Genomic DNA, 25,745 nt, shown 5'->3' on the forward strand with positions numbered 1-25,745 from the left:
GCTATTTGTAGCTTGTATTCTGTGCAAGAGAAGTGGGCATGTCTTTCAGGAAAAGGGTTATCCCTGAGGAAAGAGCTCCCTTACCTTATGTGTGCCTGCAGAAGTTTATAAAAATCTGGTTTCCCATAGAAACCTAGAAGAGCTTTTTTAATTATTTTTTTTCTTTTTTTCTTTTTTTTTTTTATTTTTTTCTCTCCTTTCTTTTCTATGAATGAATAAAGGTGCTGTGAAGTGTCTGTTCTTTGGGGGGCACTGTGTACTTGTAGCTAGGCTTAGTTTTGTAGTGAAAAAGTGCAGGTATTCTGATTTCTTTGGAATAGGGACCAACTATGTTTGTCTTGCTTTTAGTGATGGAAAATCACTGTGTTCATGATTAATTCTTTCTTATTGTGGGTCAAGTGTCTCTTTCCAGCAGGTTTTAGGATTCCTTTTTTTTGGTTTTGATTATTTTTTTGAGCATATAAATATTCTTTGCATATACTTAGCTGGCTGAACCAGGAGAAATAAAAAAGCACACATAGAAGAAATGAGCAGACAGGACACACCAAAATGAATGGTGGTGATACATTACTATACACCTACTTTCTCATTTTTTTTTTGATCCAGCATGCTAGATAAATCTTTCTCCCCCATACCAGAGAGGTCTCATTCCCAATACCTTTATGTAAGCTGTTACAATCTTCTGCTCTGCTTTTCTTAGATATCATGCCATGAACTGAGGCATGGCATGTTTTTTATTTCTGCATCTTAAGCAAAATTTTTGTTCATGTTTTTTTTCTTCTGTTAGCATCCAGAAGACTCATGATGCCTTTTAGGAAGGAGGGAAGACAGTCTCTCATTAGAGATTTGTGACACTGAGTGGGAGTCTTGGTGCCCTGGGTTTCCTATTTGTCAGTGGAGCTCTTCTGGATGTGCTTGCCATGTGTGATGTGAACAACCTGTTGGAGGTCTCAGTTTCTTCCACACGTCCTAGGGAGATCAAGACTGGCATCTGCATTAAGGTGTGCATCCCTCTCATTATCTACAGTCTAGTCCTCGTTACTATATCTAAGTAGCAGTAGTTTATTTCCAGCTGACTGCCACTGTAGTGCATAGAGCACTGTGGTTGAAGAGGTGCTCATATTCCTCCACTATCTTTTGCAGTAGCTTTTACACTCCCTTGGAGGCACTGGTGGCTTTGAAGTCCTATGGATTTGTGCTGCTCCAGGCCAAAATATTTCTTGAAGCAGCATGTGTAAAATTTTCCTCAAAAGTTATGTCTGCCTCTCTAGCATAGAAAGCATCTTGTCTGTGCCTGGGATGTAATCATAAGGATGACCAAATCTGCTCACAGTGTGTGGGCTTCTCCTTCATGGAATCAATCCCCCAGACAGAGCTGCCAGCTGGGTGGCTTGCTCACAAATCTGAGCTTACTCACCTTTGTGTCAGATGTGCACAGCTGTGAGCTCTGCCATCTGGGCTCTATCCTCTGTATATAAGATTAGGCTGATTTCAGATGAGCTGTGGAAATGGCATAGCCATAGCATCACTTAGAAATCATCTGCTGGGGCAGGGGGAACCTTCACTGTTCTCTCTTTATGTACGAGAGGGTATAAGGAAATGTTCAGAGCCAAATCATGCTTTCCACTCTGGTCTGGAGCAAGAGAGGAGGTATGAGCTAGCCCAGGATACACAGCATATTTTTCCCCCAACTCTAGCAAAGTCTGCAGAAGGTGATCTTGCATCTGACCAGGCTACAGAGGACAGAGAGCATAAGTTTGGTGTATACCATTTCCTCAACTGCTCCTAGTGCTAACTCTTCTCTGGGTGTGCTTCTCATCTGACCCAGTTTCTAGGGCAGTCGTGTCCTTGGGGAGCCAGTGGAGGTTTAGCCCTTCTTCCTTCCTGTTCATGCAAGTAGCACAGCGCTCACCTATCCTGGTGGGAGTAACAGGACTTTCTTTGAGATCTTGTTAACCTGGACATCTTGTGTGATCTCTCAACTGTTCCCCTCATCTTTCATCATAACATTCCACTGAAGGACACTTAAATTCTGGAGAGGATGAAAGTGAAGGATGTTGCAGTTGTGACTGGCATTTCAAGGTTGGGTAGAGATATTCAACATTGTTGACTACTCCTGTAAGGAGCAGGAGAGGTTTGTTTAATGTTGCCAGGCAAAGGGAGTCCTGCCTCTCAAGACATAGTGTTTTGATACATCCTTTAGCTCTGCAGGTGGGTCACAGGGTATTACCTGCTCTGCTCCTTCCATACCAGCTACGTGACCATCCAGGGATATTTTTGGTCGTTGAAAGTGTTAAAAATCCGTCCTCTTCCTGTCCTTCTCAGAGACAAAGAATGGCAGACCTATTTACAATATACACAATATACTGCCTAGATGTGAGGAGTGCTGTGAAGGGAAGGCAAATGTGCTGCCAGTTGGTCCTGGGCTCTTTGCTGGAGTGAGAGCAGTGTTCAGCTGCAGCTGTGCTTGCCAGGACTCCATGGATGCTGACCCTTGCTGCTGACAGGATTATACCCTTTTGCACCTGCGACCCATACCAGCACTTGAGTGTGTCACACCTTTGGTACTGGTACCAGGATCAGAAATAAAGACCAGTTTCTTGTCAGCAGGGCTGAGAGACACATCTTTGTTAGCTTGGTGCAGGAGGATGTCAGCCTCTTTGTGTCCCTCTACCCTCTAGGTGGATTATTCCCAGCACAAGCCTCACTGCTGGATTCTCCTAAGCAGAGCTGTGGTCTCCCAGCCTATGTATGAAGAACCTGTGTTAGTTACAATGTGGAAACTTCATTTTAAAGATTTTTTCCTATATGCTGTGAAAACTAGGACAGTGTGACCCACTGTTGGCTGTCCAGGCTGCCAAAATCAAGTTACTGAGGATGTGAAGCAGTGGCCCAGCAGCTTGGGCACAGATGGAAAAGCTGGCCTTCCATATGGTGCATTTGATGCTCTGAATGCAATTTGCTGTCCTGTGGGGATGTGCAGGGCTGGGGACATTTCCTCTTTGTTCTGAAATGGCAGCTGTAGACATTGCAGAGACAGAAGTAGGAGGCTTGGTGCTCTTCAGTAAAGGCCATCTGCATATGAAGTAAAGGAAAGTAAAAATAATTTTGGGAAGCTCAGTAATAAAAAGCAACTTCATCTTGAAAAGCAAAAGATTAATCTTTTTTTTTTGGGTATTCTTCATACCCCAAAGACTTTTTCCAAGCAGGGAGCACAGTTCTGCCATCACAGCTGCTTTGGGAAGAAGGCACTTGGAGAGCTGGAACAACAGTAGTCCAAGTGGCCACTTTGGTCACTGCTGCCTTCTGAGTCTTGAGGGCTTTGCAGTGCCAAAATTCAAGTTCTTCAGAGTAGCTGTATGCATCCCCCTCCCAGGGGATGATTTACAGTGTACTTTCTAGACTACAGACTTACCTCAGCTTTTGATTGTAAATTTTTTAGGAAGAAATTGATAAACTTTTAAGAGCCAGAGTCTCAACAAAGATTTCCAGGTACTTCTAACATGATTCTTTTAAGGGAGTGACTGCAGACTTAGGTCTCCAAGAATGCACTAGCAGCCCTGCATGTTCAAGTACTTTGGCTCTTATCACAAGCAGTCCCACCCTTGCTCTGAGTTACTGAGCTCAAGAGCTTAGTCATGAGCACTTGCAGGGCCCTAACTGGCCACGATAAGATATTGATATTAAAACTGTGCCTGGTTTGTGAGCAGAGCTTCTGCATATACTATTTTTTCTATGTCTTATAGCTACAATCATAAACCAGGAGTTTGGCTATTTGCCCCTAAAATGATTTTTAGCTCCGTCCTATGACACAAAGAGTTTTTGATTATCAAAGCAGAGGGGATAGGAACCTGTGGCTATAGTGGCAACCTTGGTAACTCAAGGACTATCATGATAGTTTTCTCTATTCCTAGAATAATGGATTTAGGTATATTATAACTATATAGTTACACCAGACACCTACAGGGGATCCTAATCATAGGATACAAAGAGGCACATGGTAGAATTTAATTGTGTTCTTAAGAGTTCAGGTTTCCAGTAATATCTAAAGGAAAGCTATGGCATCTCTGACAGTTTGTTGGCTTCAGAATTTCAACTCATGGAATTCAAAGGTTTCTCTAAATGAAACACAGCTCCACAAGAAGAATGCAAATATTACTTTTCATTATATAGTTTTCTAGACCATTATATGTTTTCCCTAAAATTGGTCTTTTTGCAGAATTTTCATAGAAAAGTGACTTGAAACACAATGACTTTGGGATCTTTTGACAAAGGAACTTCAAACTTAAGTCTTAAAAAAAAACACAGCTGCTTTCAGCTTTCTGTAGCATATATCTGCCAGTTTCCTCTTGCAGTGGACACTGAGATCACAAAGGTCAATGGCTATGCTGGAACAAAAACCTAAGGGTACTTAAAACATTGTTTTCTGCTCTGACCATCACCATTCCTTGATCTTTTTCACTCCTCAGCCTGGATTCTTCAATGTTTCATGTTCTAAACATCTAGTGGATGGGAAGATCTAGTACAGATTTGTTATTTCTACCTAAATTATGTCACTACTTCTTTTTACTTGGTTATTGATACACAGACTAATAATTTCTATAGTTAATGGAATGACTGAGAACAAGGACTTTGTTCTCCCTTGTCTATTTGATCCTGCAAAACAAAGTTGCATGTGTACCATATATATGAACTTCAGTGTTTAAAACCATCACGGCAACATCATGGAAGATTATTAGCATTAGAAATTTCCAAAGAGCTGTAAAAACAAAGAAAAAAAGATGCCTTCCAAAACCAAACACTGCTTTTGCCTATCTAATAAAGCTGTGAAAGTGAAAATCACACTGGAATAATTGATTTCTTGCTGTACATCTTCATAGATTTGGCTCTCTTTGGATTTTTTTTATGCTGTAAAGTTTGGTTTTCTGTCTGTGGACTGAATCCTTCTTGTATTACACGTGACTAAATCTGTGGGGCCCAATGACTATAAAAAAAACACCCAGAGAGGCATTAAAATAGTTCCTTCCATTCAGCTGCAAAGTCATCTTACACATATTTTCTCCCTAACTGGTTTTGTGTATATTACTGTCAAATATGAATCTGCAGAACATCTCCTGGTTTGGAATCCTGTCTCCTTAGAGCAGCCAGCAGTTCTTACTTAGTGGCTGGTATAGCCATGTATTAGGATCTATGTACTGTGCTGTTTTACTAGGCAGTAATCTTCATATTTATTTTCACACTTTCTTGATTAGTTTGTACAGCTCATTTGTTTCTAGCATCAGTCCACATCTGTTCTTTCATTTTTTAAGCTGCCTGCATAATTTGGAAAGTTACCAATAGTGTACAATTACTAAAGCAAAACAGACAAGCAAACAAAGATAAAAATAAATCTAAATGTACTTTATCTATGCTGTCGAAAAATAATGAAATTTTTGGTCATAATGTATAGATGTAGGACTATTCTCATAGTAAATGAACTGGTTTTAATGTCTAGATAAATAGCTGTATATCTATAAACTAAGCCTCTTTATCTGACTAGTTTAAGTTGGTAAGGATCATCATCAGAGTTTTGAATCCCTTTAAAAATTATTTTTTCAGAACATAGATATTCTATATGTAGCTTCTGCTATACTAGTTGAAATGGAAACAGGCTGGAAAGGCTGCCAACTCATCTTTCATGTGCCTTTCCCACTGGTGTCTCTTTCTGCAGAATCAAGCTTGCACAGCCGAGCAGTTCTGTTCCCTTTTACATGTGGCCCTTGTTGTAAAAAAAAAAAAAAAAAAAAAAAAAAAAAAAAAAAAGAGTAGTTTAGCTGTGGTGAAATTATTATTATTTTAAAGTAGTGCAAAAAGTAAATACGTTTACTGTCTCCCTTCCCATTCAGTGTATTTCCTTTTTTTAAGCTCCATTTGTGTTCAACAAGACAGCCTCTTTCTCCAAGATTAACATTTCTTATGATTGTTCCTGACAGAGGATTTACTTTCAGAGGCCCTGCTAAGGATAACCAAAAAAGGGCATGTAGCAAGACAGTTTTGGCAGCTCGCACAAATTTTCGGAGCTTTTTAGGTCTTGGTTTTCTGATGAGTGGCTTCCTGAGCATGCCTAGGGAATGACAGGCATCTCTGCAGGCAGGCTGAACCCACCTTGGCTTGTGCGTAGCCATTGGCTGCCTATTAGAATAAATTGAGGACAATGCATACCGCTGCCTGCCAATTGTAAACATCAGGGATATGTATTCACTTAGCATTGACTTTTGGGAGGGGCCAAGGAAAAGCTGTAGTTTTATTGAGTAGGGCTGTGTGTGAGGCTGCTGGTGTGCCTTTCTTGCTGTGCCTCCTGCCCAAGCAGCCAGTTATTCATTTCCTTCCTACTAGTTGAAAACTTTTCAGACGCAGAGGTAAGGGCTTAAGATCCGTGGTTGTTTGGGAGGGAGCCTTGTCTGACCGTGTTTGCGTTAGGGCTGGAGATTAAGCAGCATGCGAAACCTAACCAGCCGTGGAAACAGTGTGAAAGTGTTGGAGACTATTTTTTCCTCCTCTTCTCTTTCTGCGCTCCTCCCTTCCCCCCCCTTTCCAGATGTTTGCCCTGAGCTAAGGGAGATATTATCAGTGCTGGGGTGGGTGGGTGAAGGGGGTGCATGCTCTCCCACCCCAGCAGAGCTGAACGTGGAGGTGTGGGGGCAAGGTTTTGGGTGCAGGACAGGGGCTGTGTCTGCCTCACTCTGTGTGAGAGCCTGCAGCAGGTCTGTCAGTGGACAAATACCCCATCTGCCCCTTCTTTATTTTATATGTATATGCGTATATATTTCTTTTCTTTAAAGGAATTACAATGAAAAAAGGTTTCAGCTCGGTTATGGTTGGTGATTTGCTTTTAATTTTTGGAACTTAATACCTGAGCTTTCAGGGCAGCCCGGCTGGTGTAAGTGATACAGATAGAGTGAGGCTCTGGTTAATGTAACTGATCTGATGCCCGTCATGGCAGCCTCTCCTCATACCAGTGTTGTTGACAATAAGACGGCATCCGTTCTCCTCTTCAGCCTTCGGCAGGCGCAGCAGCAGATTGCCAGAACGTTTCTTCTGAAGTCCTCTTTCCTGCTAGGAGGGGGAGAGGGGAAAAAAACCCAAAAAACAAAACCCCAAACAAACTCCAGAATGCTTGGGGATGGAGCTGGAGCTCTTTAAAAAGTCTGTGTTTCTGTCAGGCAGAGTGGTGCCGGGGAGAGGCAGCGAGCCGGCTCTGCTTCCCAGCTCCTTTTGATGTGCTGGGACAGTTTAAAAGCGTTGTGAGAGGCTGGCTGCTGATAGCACGATTTTCTGCATAGCAGGAAATTTCTCAGAGGAAGATCTGAGAAAATGAAGGGGAGGGGTTGAAGTGAGCTGCAGATGGACACTTAGGAGTAGCAGACATTGACCAAGCTGCTAACCTCTGGCTAGACCAGCAGCAATAGAATTGATTTTTCTCATATGTCATATATTGTTTGGAAGACTGGACAAGATAACTGGCTTAAAACGACTCTTTGTGAAGTATTTATTTTCAGAAGAGTGATTATTTTCAGAGTGTGCAGTTTTTATGTAGCTTTGCCTAGCTGTGAAGACTTCTCTTGCTAAAAGGCATACAGGAGAATAATTTGTGAAAGTAACACATTCCCTCCTTGGCAGCAGCTCAAAGAAAATAAGGAAGGGAGAGTGTTTCTTTTGTGAGAACTGTGTATTTATTATAATTCGTCTATTTTAGATATCACACTGTGCTTGTAAGATTTGCCATCATAGAGCCCTGGGACCCTGCCTCCGTTCTTTCTCTGTCTTGTTAAATGTAGCAGTAGGTTTTCTGTGAGCATATGCATCTGCAGACAAATTCTGTACCTTTTCCTTTTCTCCCTTACTACTGAGAGACAGGATGGCATCCTAAAACTACACACACCAAACCAATGAAATGGGCTGTTTTAACAAAAATTGCAAATGGAGTGGTGCTTCAAGGCAGCAATTCGTCCAATTGCTTAATTAAATTGCCTTTAAGGTAAAATGGGTCTGAACTGTTCTCAACATATTTGAAGAAAGTACAGGTCTGCCTTTCTTTGGGAGGCTTTCTGACAGGCAAGTATACCAGTCAGTAAAACCTGCACACATTGATGTAATATCTAAATTGTGATGGCAGGGGAGAAACATTAGATAAGATGCCAGTGTACAAGAGACCACATTGAAATAACTTGTATTTCCTGAGAACTCCTCTTTGTTGTAGCATGTGATGACAAGAGGATCAATTCCAGTGCCTTCATTGACAGGATTAGTCTTGGTGAAATCAATACCATCATTAACAGATGCAGGACCTCATGTAAGGGGGGGTTCTGTGTAGTCTGCATGTTTTTTGACAGTGAGTGATATAAGCATGTATTAGATTAAGGGATTTTTCACAATTCCTACTTCATAAGCTCACAGCATCCCTCTGGCACAGAGCAGCCTGAGAAAGGGGTAACTTCCTGCATGTTTTTATTTCCACCACCAATACATGGTGCAATAGTGATACTGAAAGCCAGATGATCGAAAGGAAAAGGGGGCTTTAAGTTCCTCTGGGTGGCATTAGATGGAAAATGAAAATGCATTAAGATGGAAAGGCTCCTTATTCCTCAAAGTTCTTACTGATATGTGGCATGGGTGTGTGCTGGCCAGCATCTGTCTGGACCATCACCGGGTGAGGGCCTGGTGCTAATGATTCTAGGTCAGGACACTAGAAAGATAGAAAAAGGCTTTTTTTGCTGGCCACCTCATGGGAGGTAACTTCTGTCATTGAGGAGAAAGACCCTCCCTAGAATCTATCAAGTGCCTGCCTAGAAGTCCTTGTTTCACCTTTCCCTGTGGTGCAGCTCAATTGGCCCTGCCTAAGGGGCTGATCTTTTCATTGCAGAAAAGTGAAAGCCTATGGGACTTCCTTCCTGCAGGACAAAGAGGATTTCAGTGCCCTGAAACTGTATAAAATATTCTGATTTCTCAGTAGCTGCTTAAATGAGACTTATTCTTTCTCTTGCCTGAATTTTAATTTGTGTTGAATGTCAGTGAGCTTTTTAACCTCTGTCTGCCAAGGACACAACTTGGTATGTTTGATTGCTGTGTGTGAACAGAGAGGGATGGGAAACCATATATTCCAAGGAAAGAGAGAGCCAAAAGACCAGCACTAGCTGTCCTTCTCCAGTGCTTGTCCAGACTGTCCTGGGTGTCAGTGAAAACACCAAAAAAGGCAACAGGGCAGAATGGGAACTGCAGTCCTGTGAACCTTTCATTGCCTTTGAGAGGAGTTTCATGGGAAGTTTGCAGGATTGGGCTCCAGGTGTACAAAGCCTGAGGCAGCCAAGCCTGTGACTGCAAAGAGTGGGAGTCTACCTTCAAAGCAAGTTTTCATTCTTTAAAAATTGTCTCCTCTTAGTAACTACCCCCTGGCATCTTGTTACAAGAAAGCTGCTTCCTTACTAAAGCTCTCACCCTCACCAATCTACATGTGCAGGGGTCAGTTTGCTGCTTTGATTGACATTTCCTGGGTGGTTTGAAGCCATATGACCCGGTTGGGAATGGGTTTGGGGGGCAACTGTACTGGCAGCAAGTCACCTACCTCTGGGTTGGCTCTTTGGGAGCTGGTGCTTGCTGGGAAGCTTTGGTTGTTAATGCTTCCAAATGCTTTGTCAAGGATTTGGCTAAGGCTGAAATTTGACTCAGAGGCGTTTGAAGATCAGATTAGATCTGACCTTTCTGGATGAAACACTGAGGTCATAGGACAGTTGAACTATGTAACAATTTCTTTTTTGCCTTTCCTGATACATTTTGGCTGGCCCAAAGGGGTAGGACTCTCAGTACATTGTAATTTGGGATCCCTCCCACCCCCACGGGGGAGCTTGCTCCTACTTTTCTTGAAATGAATTTGATTAAACAAAAAGGTTAGGGCATGTAACACCATTACTACCATTACTTAGCTGCTAGCCCTGGAATGTTAGCTGTATGGCTTACATCTTACGTAAGAAAACATTGTTTTTCATGTTTGTGTTTTTGTGTTTTATTTCTTTTATTAGTTTTTTTTTGTTTTGGTTTGGTTTTTTGTGTGGGGCTGGCAGCCTGGCTTCCAAGCATGTGCCAGCACTGTGTTCCGCTTCCCAGCCATCACTAAGCTGCCTCTGTGAGAAATGCAGCCCTCTGGACTTTCTCACTTCTCTTTCTGTCTTGCAGCAGCTGCTGTGCATCCAGCTACAGCAGTGCCCGTGCTTGCTGGGCTCCTCTTTGGTGAAGAGGGTGGGATTTGAGATGGGGAACCCAACCTCCTCCACCTGTGATTAGGAGCCATCACTGCTAACTGTGCTTCTTTACCCCTCCCAGCCCCTTGTGTGTCCCCCTCAAAGAGGGATAAACTTGGTCCATGAAGTATAGGGCACCTCCTGATCAGAGCAGCCCAGCCATAGTCATGTTCATAGAACTTTGAGTTGAAGCCAGGAGGGCTTTGAGGGAATGATCCCGCTGACTTGCAGCAAGGGTAAAAGCAAAAAACTGAGGAAGCAAGAGAGAATGGAAAAGGTGGTTATATCTGAAGCCACTGGAGTAATTTCTCTCTCTCTCTCTTTTTTTTTTTTTTTTTTTTTACTGTGGTCATAAATACCTGGTGAGTCACTTAATGACCATGTGTCTGTTTCTGTATCTTCAAGTAAAGGATAACCTGTGCCTTTTTGGATTTAGTCCATGCCACATTATTCTTTATAAAGCATTTATTATACAAAAGTGCCAAGTTTAAGCACTGGCGAAAACCTTGGTTTTGACTGATTTCCCAGCAAGACCATACGCTTATTTTGTTTGTTCACACAGATATGTGTTCCACTAGAAAGTAACATTTTCTAGGTTGTGGGTATAAAACTGCTGAATTCTAGTGGGTGAGGAGGAAGGTGGGTCAAGCTCAGGGGTGACACTGAGTTGAGACATCTGGAGGGTATTTCTTGGGTGCTTGCACTTTTAGCTTGCTGCAGTTGAGAAAGAGCCTTCCTGTGAAGCTGTTATGCATGTACAGAAAGAGTGAGAGGACAGTTTTTACTTACAGACCTGCCAGTATCATAAGCTTGGAAGAGAAACTACTGAGCAAGCTGCTGAGCTTTATCTGCTTGTCCAGTTTCATGTTGATGAGAGCATTTGAAATTATAACTCTGGGGGCCAGGCCAGGCTAGGCTGCAGTGGGGAAAATATTAGTGAAAGATTTTGGGCAATGGAAACAACATTACATGTTTCCACACCCTCTTGTGTACAGAATACAAATAAAAAGCATTTCCCTTGCGACTTGCTGTGGAGGGTGTGAAGCAAACTGGAACCCACCCGTTTGCACATTTTCTGGTTTATGTCCTTAAATGGAAAAAAAAAAATCTTTGGAATTTAGCTCATAGAAGGGTTATAAATAGATTTATGGAGATAAAGTTTTGCTGTAAATGCTCTGGGTTTGCATCTATTCAGAACAGTGACAATAGGCCAACAAATAGGGAAAGGGGGGTATTGCTAAATGCAGGAAGACTTTCTTTGCATGTAGATATGCATGTGTGTGCATGCAAACCCCTCTCCACCTGCACTGACCCTCCCATTCTTCCTAAAAGTGTGTGGAGATCTAAGGGTCACGGAAATTGCTGGGTGCACTTGGAAAAGTTAAAAATTGGGATGCGGGAGAATTCATGTTCATGATTCATCAGGTTGCTGGGGAGCCTGAACCTATGACAGCTCCATAAAAAAAGGTCCTGAGATTTGTTGGCAGCTTGTTTTATGTCCTTCAAAACAGCTGGCTCCAGCTAGGGAGAAGCTGTGAGGGGCTGGATAAACCCTTGCTGAGCAAGCTCAGGAGCAGCAGTTCCTCTGCTCCTTCAGAAGTCAAGGTTCAGTCCTGCAGACTCGTGCCAGTTGGATTCCAGTCATCATCAAAGGGAGCTCTGCCCAAGTGAAGGAGTCTGTGATCAGGCCCTTGTTTGTTTCTTATTTGCAAGGCTTTGATGTTCCTGTTGTCTTTCTGTGACTGCCACAGGGCATGTTACTTCCCTTTTCCCACTTAATCCTTTTCTTTGACAGTGAGCTCCCTAATGGAGAAATGAATTTTTTTTTTTCTTTTTTTTTTTTTTTTTTTTTTTTGAGCCACACTCTTCACCCTAGTAAAATCTCTTTTTCATCCCAGAAGCAAAGGCAGGAAATTTTTTTATCCCTCACCTATTCAGAAGACCTATCAGTGCTTGCTTGGTAGCCCAGATCATCAGCTTTCACTACAAGCAGCTGATCAAAGAACAATTTCTGCTCAGTCTTCTGGGATCAGCTGCAGATGGGGCAAAGACTAAGGAGTTTGTCTGCGTCTTCCTAATGATAGCCTACGATCTCTCAATGGCAGTTTCTCCTTGAGCTGGGGGAGACTTTGGTTTTGCTTTGGCCTAGTTAGAGCTCATAGCTTTGGAAAAAAATTTCTTGGCTGCAACTTGTAGAAATAGGAGCTCTGAGATACCCAGGGAAGAGTTTGGTCAGCTCTCATTTACCTGCATGGCTTAACCTCCTGGTGTTGCAGTATTCCTCTAGTCAGCATCCTCAGAGAGGAGAGAGTTTGCTTTGCTTTATGGCACTGGGAACAGCTTAGCTCCACACACAGAGCCACACCCCTGCTATGAAAATGAGGGGTTTCATTCAGATGTCTGATAAGCCACAGCTGTTGCTTTGCCACTTCAAACAAAACTTGGATTATGTAGACTGAAGTGCAGCATTTTAATTGCTGTAAATATGAATAAGAGTGCTCAGGCAATCCAGATGATACTGAGCCAAGCATTTCTGTGGCTAACGTATATTACACTGACAAAAGCAGACCAGCTGAGAATTTCCCTACTGCTCTCCACAGTAACCTAAACCATCAGTTGTCTGTTTTCTGCTGCACTGGTGAAAATGAGGGAGAAGTTTTAACCTGGACGCTACTTGGCCTGAATCTGATCTTGCTTTCAGCAGCTGTACAGTGATGTAAACTGTACTGTTAGTTAAAAAAAAAAAATTGTATATTGAGTCTGATCTCAGTTATCTTAGAGTAAATCTGTTTGATTTCCTTGAGTCACTCAGTTCACAGTGGGCTGCTTGCTCTCAGAAGCCAGCCCTTTTTGTTTGTCTTTCTACATATTCCCTAGAGGACGATGGCAGCAGGAAATTGGGTCAAAATCCCAGTAACGAGCGTTCACTGGGAAATGATATTTCATACAAGAGAGGGCACTGCAAACCCAGAAAGTCAGTAAAATTCCACTGCTCATTTGATCCCTGGTGATTACAGGCTCTGCCATATAAGGGAAAGGTCTGAGCTTCATTCACTCCAACCACAATAGTAAATGGCTTATTCACTGGACACAATATGCAATCAAGGGCAATGCCTTATGACAATAAAAAGGAAAAGCAGCAACTTTTGCTTGCAGTTTGTTTGCAGTTTTCTCTGCTGTGTCTTATTAAAAGCTCTGTAACTTTTTGTTTATCTTATTTTTTCATTTTTTTTTTAAATTGTTGTTCCTTTATGTGGATCGCTGCAAACTGCAGTCAGTTTGGTTTGCCACTTAACCCTCCCCCATAAAACCAGACACACAAGCCTATTTCCTCTACTTCCCCCTATACAAGCCAAAGAAGTAAAAGACATTTCCTCTACCAGTATATATAAATGTAGCTCCTCTGTCTTCAGTCCATCTATTGTGGACTTAAATGACTCAAGGCTGGGATAAGCAGGCAAAGCCTTATTCTCACAAGGTATAAAGCACTAACTTTAAAGAAAAAACATGATTAAATTCCAGTATTTCAGAGACAGTGATGGGACCACAGGAGGGAAGCAAATAGGAAATAGATGTATGTATGAATAGGGATGAATCTGGGGGGAGGAAAAGAGGAATGTGGTTTGGATGGGAGCTGCAGAAGCTGGAGTCCCCAATGCTACACACACCCTTCAGGGATTTTCCTTCCACTGCATAAGTTTCTGCAGTGAAACCCTACACAGATGACATTAAGATACAAAGTGATTGGAGTACAGTTGTGTTTACATTCTTGCTTTTCAGTTTATTTTGTTTAGGGATCAGTACTCTCTCTGCCATTGAAATGATGGAGATACAACTGTTGGTCTGGCTGTATTTCATTTCATAAGGAGAAAGACAGTTAAGTGGCTGCAGCAATGGAGCTCCATAGAGTTCTCTCCTTGAGGGAGATTTTTGTGTTACATTGAGTGCACATTCGAAAATACATTCGAAATACTGATGTTTGCAGTAGATTTAGAGATCATGTTTGGGATCCTACCCCTATGTAATTTTGATGAAAACCCACATCTTGGTGGCCAGAAGGGCTGATGCATCAGTGTGATCTCCCAGGCTCTATGCCTCTTTGCACACCATCCAGTAACCCATGTTTTGAGGCCACTGACAAAGATAAAATGGATGTTATAGTCAGCCACAGGGCAGGTTGGCTGAATTCTAAGCCAGTCTTCTGTTCCTCCAATATACTGGTGTGCCTTTCAGGTAGGACCAAAACTCTGTAACAGAGGTGTGGTTCAGCTTCTGTTTGCATATACATCTGGTCTCCTCTACAATTTTCAACAAGTGTAGCTGGTAAATAGGAATTTTCATCCATGTCAATAAGGAGTTTCTTGCAGGTGACCTTGGCATGAGGTAAGAACAGATTTACCCAACAGTTTAAGGTAGCTATGGACCAGCAGCATTCAAGTGGTTTGGCTTCTCTGTAATAGAAATTGCATTTTAACACATAATACTGCTTCTGATCCTAGTGTTAAACAAACCTGGTTTTCTATTTGGTAGTCCTGTGCTCTTCAATTAGAAGAGGTCGATTTTGAGGTTTTTTTAATGATTACTTTGCAAAAGTTAAAATTCCCTTAAAGTAAAGCTCTTTAAAGCCAGAGAGAGGAAGGATGTAAATTAGGCCTTCTTTAAGATGTTGTTGCTTTTTATATTTGGACAACAGTACTTCTGAGGTCGTGTCAATTGACCATTCTCATGAAGTCATGTGAAGACATTTTTGCTGAGGAACCTTAAAGAGGCCAAAAGGAGCACTGTCAAGTTGTGCTAGATGGGTAATACGATAGTAACATGTGTGAATACCTGGTTTATAGCTCTTTGAAGAATGGGGGATAGCCAGTTTGAAGACTGAAGTAGGTATCTGGTCTCCTTCAAGCTTCTTCATTCAGGATTCGGAGTATGAGAAACCTTGCATTGAGATCAGCTTCATAACTGACATCTGGAGCCTCTGGAAAAAGCTCTTGAATAACAAACACAGTGAATGCAATGAGAATTCTTGCATGGTTGAAAAAACTTCGTATTTCTTTTTTTTTTTTACTATCTTCCTTGAGCCCAAGTGGAAGATATGAGACTTTTTTTTTTCCCCCCTCCTTTTCCTCTTAAGAGAGGAAAGTGTAAATGATGCATGCTTTGGAGTAATTTCCCCCTTGCTTTCCCCTCCTCCAAGTGATTTGTGGCCAAGCTCAATGTTTGTGCAATCTTGTTCTGGCCACCTGTAGAGGAGCTTTGCAGAACTTCATGGTGTTCAAATCTGCTGCTCCTCACTGGACATGACTGAGATTTCCACTTTCTTTTGTGTGTCGAAGGTAAAGTTGTCATTTAATACGACAGTTTTTTGATTTGCATTTATGTTTTTTTTTAGAGCAATGCTCTTCTCTGTTGCCCTGATATATGAGCAGCCTTAAAGCTGCTGTCCATTGTCTAATAAAAGATTTCCATGGTCAGTAAAGTTGTTTATTGCTTCATGTGTCAAACCAAAAACTTGGTGTATCATTCTTGGGTCATCTGGTGTAAAAAAGTCAAATGTTTTTCCAAAATAAGCAGGAATCCTATTTTTTCTGTTCACTTTCTTCTGTAATGGATGTGAACTCCTTTACTGAAGTCAATATATAGCATGCTTAATGTTAACAAGAGGGGGGTAGTAATGCTGTGTTTGCCTTCTGCAGTGAAGAATCTGATAAAGATCAGTTCATCTTAGTAAAAAATGAAAGGAATTTACTATAAGTGTAGGAAATATATTTCATTATAAATGAACAGATTGAAGTGGTGACAGACTATGAATCTGAGTTTTATGACAACATACAGTTATACAGTTCTGTAAGCCTGGAGACTGGTGTGATGAACTGGAAAAAACATTATAATCTGAGCACGTTATTTCTGTCTCTCCTGTGACCCTTCAAGGCAATGGAAAGGCACTGATGGAAAGGCTGTTGGCATTAGCAGGCATAGAACTGGTTTCTTCAATGTTGGTTCAGTGCTCATAGGTCACTGAGGCTAAATTTAAATATTTACATTCAAGTGTTTTCCTTGATTTAGAATTAAATACCAGAAGCTATAGGCATAACTGCTACACCCCAAAAAAACAGAAGGAAAAAAAAAAAAGATAAAAAAACCAAAAAAATCCCCCAAAGTACAAAACTAAAAATGAAAACCTGGAAAAGACATATTAAGTCATCTTGTCCCTTTTCTCTCGACAGTGCAGGATGATTCCCTAAAGTATATTCACACATGTTTTGTCCATAAACACCTCTGTTTATTAACAAAATACAATAAGCTGTAGTTTTTCAGTGTGGATTGGGATAGTTTGCTGCACTTTCTAGTTTTAGAAAGGGGAAATAGCTATCATTCTAAAATGTGTTTCTTGGCCCATGGCATGGCTCATGTGAACTCAAGCAAAAAAACTCTAATGAATGGAAAGTTGTAGAAAAGTTAACGGCAGCTGCTTTTATTATAGACTGTGGCTCTGACATGAGCTCATGCGAGTTTAATACAAGTGTTACCTCACTGACTTCAAGGGAACTGCTTTTCATTTCCAAGGCAGTAAATGAGACCAAAAATCAGACGGAGACCTAGGGAGGCTCTCTGGGAGAGGCTTTTAGTTTGGGGGAATGTTCCTTACATACATATAAAATATATGGGCATAACTGCATGTTGCAGTAAATGTGTCAGGCCACCAGGGAGAAGGGGCCAAATTCTGCTTTCAGTAGCAGCTGTGTAAATCTAAAATGAACTGAAAGGTAATGTCCCAGTGAGGGCCAAAGAAGTCTCATTTTTCTAAGTGCTGGGCTGAGTTTCTTTCTTATTGGATTTCTGATATTTTCTTGGTGAGATGGTTTAGAATTATGGCAAAATAAGACTGCTCTGTAGGAAGCTTAAGGTTTTTTCTTCTTAATTTCAACCATATCAAAGTAAAAGAGAGGTTGCGTTGATGATTGTGAAGCCAGCTCAGACAAAAGCATCACATGTGTGGTGATTATTCCTTGAAACTATTAAAGCAAGCAATGAAATAAGAACCATGTACTTCTGCAGTCAAACCTCTCTTCAGAATTGTGCCATATTACATCCACCTTCAGCTGAACTAAATCTTGCAAAATTGTAGGAATGAGACTATGCTCCATGGAAAGTGTCTCAGAAAGGGAGAAAAGCTTTCAAATGCTCTTGAAGCCCAGCAGAGGTATTACTGTGCTGACAGGTTGCTTGGGTACTACAGAAACAGTGCAGTGAGATGGGCCTTGTTGCTTGTATAAGAGAATGCAGTTAAGTTGTGACAGGTATTGATTTAGAATAAAGAAAGGCCAGGGAGAAGGATTTTGTCAATTTGGCTTTTTGTTTCTTGTGTTTTTGTGGTCCTGCTTGCTGCTCCCCTGTACAGCAGAGCCTGAGGTACGGGAGTGACTGGGACCAGAGTCTGCAGCCTCCTCAGTGTGAGCTTTGAAAAGTTGTCTTTTAGGGTTAGAGTTTAACACAGCGCCCTTGATTTTAGCAGAATTTTCCTCCAGAGTCATCACTGATTTCAGATGCTTTTTCCTTTGCTCAGTCTTTGAAATGGTGATGTTTACAGGCATGTGGTGTAAAGGCTCATTATACTGTAGCTTGCAGTGTGATGCTGTGTACTTCCAGTGATGGAAGGAAACCCCTTTAAGGCTGTATACAGAGTTATGTAGTTTTAGTTTCATTTTCAGTTGAGATGTGGTCTTGAAGAAAAGCAGAATGATGGTAATGAGGCTTGATCTGTAGGCCAAAACTGAAGGAGGTGGAAGGCAGTAAAGTATGGGGAATGTTTTGAATGGCTCTGTTTTCTTATTTGAAAGGGAGCTCTTATGGAAAGGGGTTACAAGTCTCTTCTCGGTCTATTATAGGGTCCTTACTGTTCACTATGTGAGCCATAGGTAGTTATGTTTCCCACAGAAGAAGTGCATCAGAAGCTGCACTGTGGTTCATGGAATTGCTAATTATTCCCAGTGGTGATGCTGAAATGTTGTTCTTACAAAACTGGTAACCAAGTAACCAAGTTCTTTCCTGGAGGATGCAGTTCTGCCAGCAGACAGAAATGAATTCTAACTGCAAGGCTTTGCAAGATTCACTGTGACAAGCATGACGTAGAGGTGCTGTTGCTGAGGATTTGTGATGACATTTTTAGTCCTCTCTGGCTCTTCCTCCTAAGCAAATTAAGTGCTGCTGAGAGAGAGAACTTCAACGGAAGAACTTTCATTGGCATATACCACATAAAAGTTTTATTCTGCTTGCTTCCAACATGTTTGTGTCCTAAAACCCCTACACATACCTATTTTAATACTGCCTTTTGCTGAGCAGAGCGGGCCAAATTCAACCTAACCTGTATATGCTAAATAACATTGTGCAGGTTTTAGGTCCCTTCACTGAGACAAAAATGGCCAATGTTATGTGGAAAGAGGTAGAGTTAGAGATCAGGACTTCTGTCTCCTACAGTAAGACGCAGAGGTCTAAACTGTGCTATTATCCCAGGCCTTAATATTCATAGGAATACTATTTACTTAACTTTTTTCACATACCTCCTTAAACTACCATACTGAATGCTAAGGAAGAACTAAGCAAGGAGAGAAATTTTTGTCTATGAAGAATTACTAACATTTAAGACCAGTTTAAAGATGTTTAGAGGTGTTAGAGAAAACAAAACAAAACAAAAGCCCGAGATATTGAATGCAGGATTATCTGCTGAGGAATCTATGTGGAAAGGATCTAAATAGATGTTTTCTAATGACTTAGATGTTATGTGATATGTTTTATTATATGCTGAATTTCCCCTTGCTATTTAATGAAGTTATAAGGTTGTTATGGAGTATCATGGTTCTCTGTCCAAAGTACTCTGACCACCCTTGATCAGTTTTATTTTGAGTAAAGGTACAGGGCAAGGGCTGCTAAACCAGGTTACTGCTGAGAGATACTTGCTGCTGCCAGGATTCCTGGGATGGTCTCTATGCATCAATTTGTATTAGTACCACACACCCTACTTCACTGCTTTTAAGAAATTCTTCATAAATAATAAGGCATTGTCAGCAAATGGGCCATAGACTCTGTTGGTAGTGCAGCTGTCACACTGGATTCAAAAAGCAGAGCTGGTGCAAAGTTATTTGGTACTGGAACTGGACTTCAGTGAAAGAATGAAAGCTGTGGAATAGACACATAGTGGAAGCTCAGATGGTGTTGCATCCATTTTTACCATGTACAAAAGTGCCTCATTTATCGAAATGAGTGCATCAGAAATGAACAATTGCAATTTGATTCATTAGCAGGGAAGGACAGGAGGGTACATGGAAATAGGTGTACTCCCCAAAGGCTTTGGTGCTGTCTGCTTCACAAGAAGCACAAAAGTATCTCTCTGAAATACCAAAAAGAGAAGCTTTATGTACCACATGTGATTTTGCATTTATACAGGTGCAACTAGCTTCAACTGAAGGGCCATTTTGACAAGAGATGGAATGTCTCATTTATATCATCAATATAAATTACATCTTGACATTTACACAAGTTGTAGAAAACAAACACACACCACTTGTCTTGGTGTTCTTGTTGTGTGCATAAAAAGAGACCTGTCCTCCTCACCCGTTTGCCTTTTCTGTAGGGACATAATGCCCCTATTCAGTATTCATAAAGAAAGTAGTGGGTAACCAGTTTGGCTGCTTGATGAAGAGAGGTAGTTGCAGAATTCCACCCAGCTGAAATCACAGATTTTTGCAAATGGAAATAGCTTATGCATTTTTTATTCATTTAAAAAAAATGTAGTTAGTGGTTTACAATGTTTATATGGATAGCATCAGCTGAATCTCATTCCAGTCCATTGCGTGCTGTTTTAATATGACCTAAAATATGTATTATGCAAAATCTGACTGGGATACCCAAAGTTAAGTGCAAATTCACCCTGCAAATATGAAGCTCTGTCAAGCTTAATTAGGCTCCTTAGGTGGTAACAGGAAGGGGTCTGTTGGCTTGTTCATTTTTTTGTAAGGAGTACGGATGGAGAAGACTCAGTAGAAGTGAGATGGTAGGATGGAACACTTGAGGGATCAGATCTTGAATTAGACTGTTGTATTGAATCTACAGCTTAAATCTCTGCCCAGCATCCACCTCTTCAATTCAGTGATCTCTAGAAACTCTTTGGAGGGCCAACTGTGTTCTTATCAAATTAAAAAAGCAAGAGTGTCAATTCAAAACTTCTGGCTGTTCCAGCAGTACAAAGAGGGTATCAGATCTCAAAGATGCTGGTTTGTACACAACTAAGCCACAATGATATCCCAGACTGTTTCCTCTTTTACCTGATTGCCTTGCTTTGCATATGTTTTGTTTTACTTCCACTTTATTGATCAGATTTTTCTTGTTTAATAATATCACAGAAATATAAAGCTTCTGGACAATTCATCTAGTTTTGGGGCAATTATACTATAGTATTTTATTGTTTATTGGACTTGAAACCTGAGCAGCCACAGGTCACATTTACTTCTATTGAAATATATGTAATTTCTAACTTCTTGTCGTACTACAGAATACATTTCTGGAACTGGTGCAAAAAGAACAATTGTTTCCATTTTCCCTCAAGATTATAACAATCCATTGTGCTTATGAGAGGGCTAAAGGAAGAGTTTACGAGAGAAAAAGTCCTGTTCTGAAAATCCTCAGCATGTTATTCAGGGCCAATACATACAGACAGTGAGATACCTTACTAGTGGTGTGGCAAATCAGAAGTGCAGGGTATTTTATCTTATGCTGTGAAGCATGGTATTTCCAACAGTTTTTGGAAGTAATAATTTCAGTTTTGGGGGTGTCCCATGACATATGCACAATAAAAGCTGAATTACTTAAGTACAGAGTTTTCAGGAAAATGTAATTATCACTATTTGCATTGGGAATTACTGTCCTTAAAAGAGTAGCTTGGCTGTTGTGAGGGGTTTTGTCACTGCCTGTTCAATTCTGTTTGAACATTTCTTCTCTTACTAATAGCTGATGTAAACACTTGAAACACATCCCTGGCTTTGACTTTTACCCATCTGAATATTGGTCAGTGTCTTTGCAGTGCCTGGTTTGTAGCTGAGCTCATCACACATGACTGAGGGAAACAGGACCTGAATTTTCATTTTGAATGATGCTTTGCCATCAAACAAGCAGTTCAGTCACTGCTATGTTGACAGAAGTACCAGTTTTGTTAGAAAACTCAGATGTGCACTCAGAATAAAATCATATTGTGTACATAAAATTACGTGGGCTGAGAAATGCTTAATTTAAAAGGAGGCTAAAGATTTAGACCTGTAGGTGTTTGCTATTTAATTATCAGCCTTGTTAATGTGACAAAGACAGAAAGGAATATAAAGTACTTAGACCTAGCAGATTAGAAATATAGAACCTGTAGTACATGCTAACCACAGTATTTCATTTTTAAAAATGTGTGTATGGTTAACAGCTTTAAGCACTGGATGCTGTCTTTGATTATAACAGTGCTGAACTTTATCTGCAAAATTGAAACCTCTGATTTTCTAGTACATCAGTAAGTGAAACCTAAGCACATGTAATCTGTGAAAATAAATGTAATTACTTTAGCAAATGTATTACAGCTGCCCTGGTTTAATGCTGAGATACCTGTTCCTTATAGCTTACTCTGTCAGAAGACAGAGGTGATGGCTTGATCTCTGCTATGCAGACAGAGTGGAGATGAAAAACTATTGCCTTGCATTCTTCTGTGTGTGCATTAAAGTGAATTAAACTGAGCTTCAGTTTTGACCTTTGGCATTTCTTCTTACCATTTTCTTCTGTTTAAAGCATCTGGGTGAGTCTAGCTTTAGTAATTTCAAAAGCTTGCTTAAAATTGTAGCTAAGTGGGGCTGCTTCAAAACTGAACACTCGGTAAAATATTTAAGAACACTTAGAGCACCTAAAAGCTGTCAAGGTGGCATTGTGCTACAGCGGGAGGTAGGACTCAGTTACACTGTGTTTCTGGTACCAATTTGGTTTTGCTTTAGCAAAACCTTTGGCCTTGTCTTGTTTATCTATAAAAGACATATTTCAGGTTTCTGAAGTAGCACAGGGGTATTACAGGATATGGTGCAGGTACTGCTGCAGGAAAGCACTTCAGTGTTGGTCAGTGATTGTTATGGTGACAAGGATAAGCTTATAAAAGGCTGTGAAAGGACTCTCTGGTCATACCACTGGCACAAAGTGCTGCTTGCATGGGTATAGTTCTCTTTATTATTCTCCAGATTCTCCCCAACAAACTTTTATCATTTCCTATTGTGAGTAGGACCTTGTTCATCTGTTACAAAAGTCTGCTTATTTCTTGATATTTTGGAAATTTCATCAGCTAGAAATCCCATTTCACACAGGGATGTTGTGACTTGAGAATTAATTAGTGTCTACAAAGTGTTTAGAGGTCTTTAATGAAAGGTGCCCTGGAAGTGATAAGTGCATTGTGATATTGTTAAGTAAAGCGATGCCCACAAGAACTGGTGGCTAGATAAGGCTATCATCAACTGCTGAATTTTTTCTTTTCCTTCTCTTTGATCTTGCAGGTTTCTAATTCCTTCTTTTCAGCAGTTTTAAATTCCCCTTTGGAAGGAATGTGTGTTGCTGGAGTGATGTAGAACAACTGATTTTGGGTCACCAATCCAAATGGTTGGAACAAATTATTAGCTTTACAGTTTCAGTCTCAACTTGGAGGACCAGGTGTTTTGTTTGTTTTTAATTGCACTTTGGATGCTTAACAACATCTAGAAACTACTCTTTTGAGTAACTAGTGCAGGCTAGAGGACATGAGTACCAATAAATAAATAGTAGCTGGCCTATTGATCAATCAAAGTTCTCTCCCCCTACCTTAGATTTTAAAGGGTTGAGGATCTTGGTATTGTAGCCAGTCCAGCTGAGGTGTGATGGTTACAGGAAGGAGGGGGGGTGGTCAGAGGCAATTCCTGTGCATGGCAGACTACTTCAAGAAGCAGCCATAATCTTAGCATCTTGTGCTCCTGAGGACAGATATGTAATTTTCCCTCAGCATTGCTTCAGGAGGGGGAAACTCCTTCCTGGTGTGTGGTCTGCACTGAGGCATTGGTGCGGAGTGGCAGCCAGTTCATCTCCTACCCCTGTAGTGTTCTGCTCCCTAAGGAGCCTTTTGTGGCAGTAACACAAGCAATGACAGAGTATAGGGGTGCTCCAGCTGGGGCCACATCAGTTCCTTTGTCTCTGATTCAGAAGGGTGTAAATTGCTGTTCCTCCATCTTTCCTCCAGTTTGGCTCTGGGACCACATGAATTTGGCCTCTGGTGTATTTGAGTCAACAGGGTACACGTGGAACCTTGGAGAGGTGGCCTCATTCTTGTACTCACTTATTCTGGTCTTTCCAACTGTTGTTTCCATCCTGTGAGATGCTACTGGGATTTTTTTGTGGAGCTAGTAGCAACTCTGTATCTTGATCTTAAACCCCCTTGTTTTTCATGCAGCATCTGGAAAGAAAGCTGCAGTGGAGGCCTAAACTTTGTGGGTGCAGGGGTTTTTTTTGTTTTTGTTTTGTTTTGTTTTTTTGTGGGTTTTTTTCCCTTTTTTTTTCTTTTTTTCTTCTTCTTTTTCTTTTTTTTTTTTTTTTTTTTTTTTTCTCCTTTCTCTTTTTAAGAAGGTAAATAGTAGTTTTTGAATAACCTGCAGACATTCCATGGGCAAAAATCCCACTTTGAATGGTTCCCAGGGTACTCTGCATTATATATGGCCCTTGACACCAAGCAAATTGTAGCTGAGATTTGTTTTGTTTGTTTGCAAAAGAAAATTAATATATCACGATGAGCAATGCATGGCACATAAGTCAAACTGCACAAACAGCTGAGGATTTTTGTGTTCTTGTATCTGTCCGTGGGTAATATTTAGAAAACAAAGTCCTTTGAAAACCTTAAGGAATTTTGGCTGCCTTTCAGAAATGGTAGAGTTAAGTCAATAAAATGCTCAGTAGAGATTGCATGTCCCTAAACATATTTTATCTTGACAGGTTATATACTATTGAGAGCTGCAGCCATGACTTGAAGCCAAGTTAGGAAAAGAACACTTCTGTTACAAGGCTACATTTGATGGGAATCTGAAGAGAGGAAAGGAGAGAATAGCGTGTGCTCTGAGAAGGCCAAAAGCAGAAAGCTTGTCTAAGTTGAACTCCTGGCTTGTATAAATCATGGTAGCTCTGCTGGCATAAGTAGGTCTTTGCTGATTTACCTCTCTTGGGTATCTGGTTTGTTTTTTATTTTATACAAACCTAATTGCTCTGGATACATGAAAGGATGAGGTTTTATAGAGGTTATATTGATAGGTGGTAACTCAGAGGCTAAGTATTAAAGTTTTTTTAACAGGTGTAATTTGCCTTAAAAGTATAAAAATAAAATAAAATGGGCAAATGGCCTCCAAGACCTCTGCCTGACCCAAATCCATACACTTTCTCTTCACCGATGTGGCTTTACTGCAGTTTGCTCATCAGAGCTTGCTTTTATGGGAAAGCATGAGTTGGAAGGAATAGGCTTTCTGGGCAGGAGACAGGGTGTTACTAGAGTTATGTGACACTGGAACAGATATTTTATTACCCTTTGGGTACTCTCATCTAAAAAGCACATGAAAAATTAATTCTAACAGAAGGGATGATAAAATCTAGCTCTCAGTGATGCCTGCTGAATGAGGCTCAAAATATCTAGTCACACTATTGCATGGTTATAACTATGGGTGTGTAGAGACAGAAAAAATGGTGTTTGTAACACCATTAGTAATTAGTAATTTAAAGTCCAACTCTTCTTACCCTGTGAGAGATGTAGTATAAAGGGTGTAGTCTGAAACTGGGTGTTGCTTATCTCTTTTTTATTTAGAGAGGTGGAATTCACTTTGCAGGTACTAAAGAGAAATTATATGCAGGCAGGACAGAATGTATTTGGGTTACAGCAGAGTACTGTCAAGGGTAGAGAAGAGTAACTCTGAAGTGAATTTAGATGCACTTAGCAGAAACCAAAATTATTTTGGTTAAAATAGTGAAAGAATTACAGGGGATTTAAATTCACATCTCACTCATCCTGCATGAGCATTAGCAAGACTTTCAAGAATGGAGTTTAAACTGTCTGATTTTGAAATAGCCTGCTGAAGCTGTTTGGTGCTTTGAAAAATCTTAAGTATTTTAGATCTTGTAAGAAAACAGTAGCCTATTGGTGGCTGGTGACTTCTCTTTTTGCCTGCCCCTTCAGAAGTCTGACTTCTCAAAGACCTTAAGCACATTTACTGTAAGGAGAAGCTATGCTGTGAATGTTTACCAAGCTTAGTGTCTTAAAAACAAATATGACCATAAGTCACACAGCAGTGTGTACTGTCCCAAAGCCTTGTAGGGTTATGTGGAAAAGTTTGTATTCAAAAGTTAATCAAATGGTCTGTAGGCCCATGGGCTAAATTGATTTTCCTTCATAGATGTACCTCA

At 40.7% G+C, this 25,745-nt stretch overlaps 2 protein-coding genes across 6 annotated transcripts in view; one reads left to right on the forward strand and one right to left on the reverse strand.

The window, feature by feature from the left end:
* The window catches only part of LOC139791136 (aldo-keto reductase family 1 member B1-like), a 369,405-nt gene that overhangs the window by 160,337 nt on the left and 183,323 nt on the right, over window positions 1-25,745 (reverse strand). The window lies entirely within an intron of this gene.
* Window positions 6,151-25,745, forward strand: part of CALD1 (caldesmon 1) — a 192,413-nt gene continuing 172,818 nt past the window's right edge. For 2 of the 4 annotated variants that reach the window (XM_071732965.1, XM_071732967.1), the window contains exon 1: window positions 6,151-6,398. The gene's annotated coding sequence lies outside the window, so the exon portion shown is untranslated. The remainder of the gene's footprint in view (window positions 6,399-25,745) is intronic. The other 2 variants (XM_071732970.1, XM_071732972.1) reach the window with 1 other exon arrangement.

The sequence above is a fragment of the Heliangelus exortis genome, chromosome 1 (assembly GCF_036169615.1).
Source record: "Heliangelus exortis chromosome 1, bHelExo1.hap1, whole genome shotgun sequence".
Taxonomy (NCBI): Eukaryota; Metazoa; Chordata; class Aves; order Apodiformes; family Trochilidae; genus Heliangelus; species Heliangelus exortis.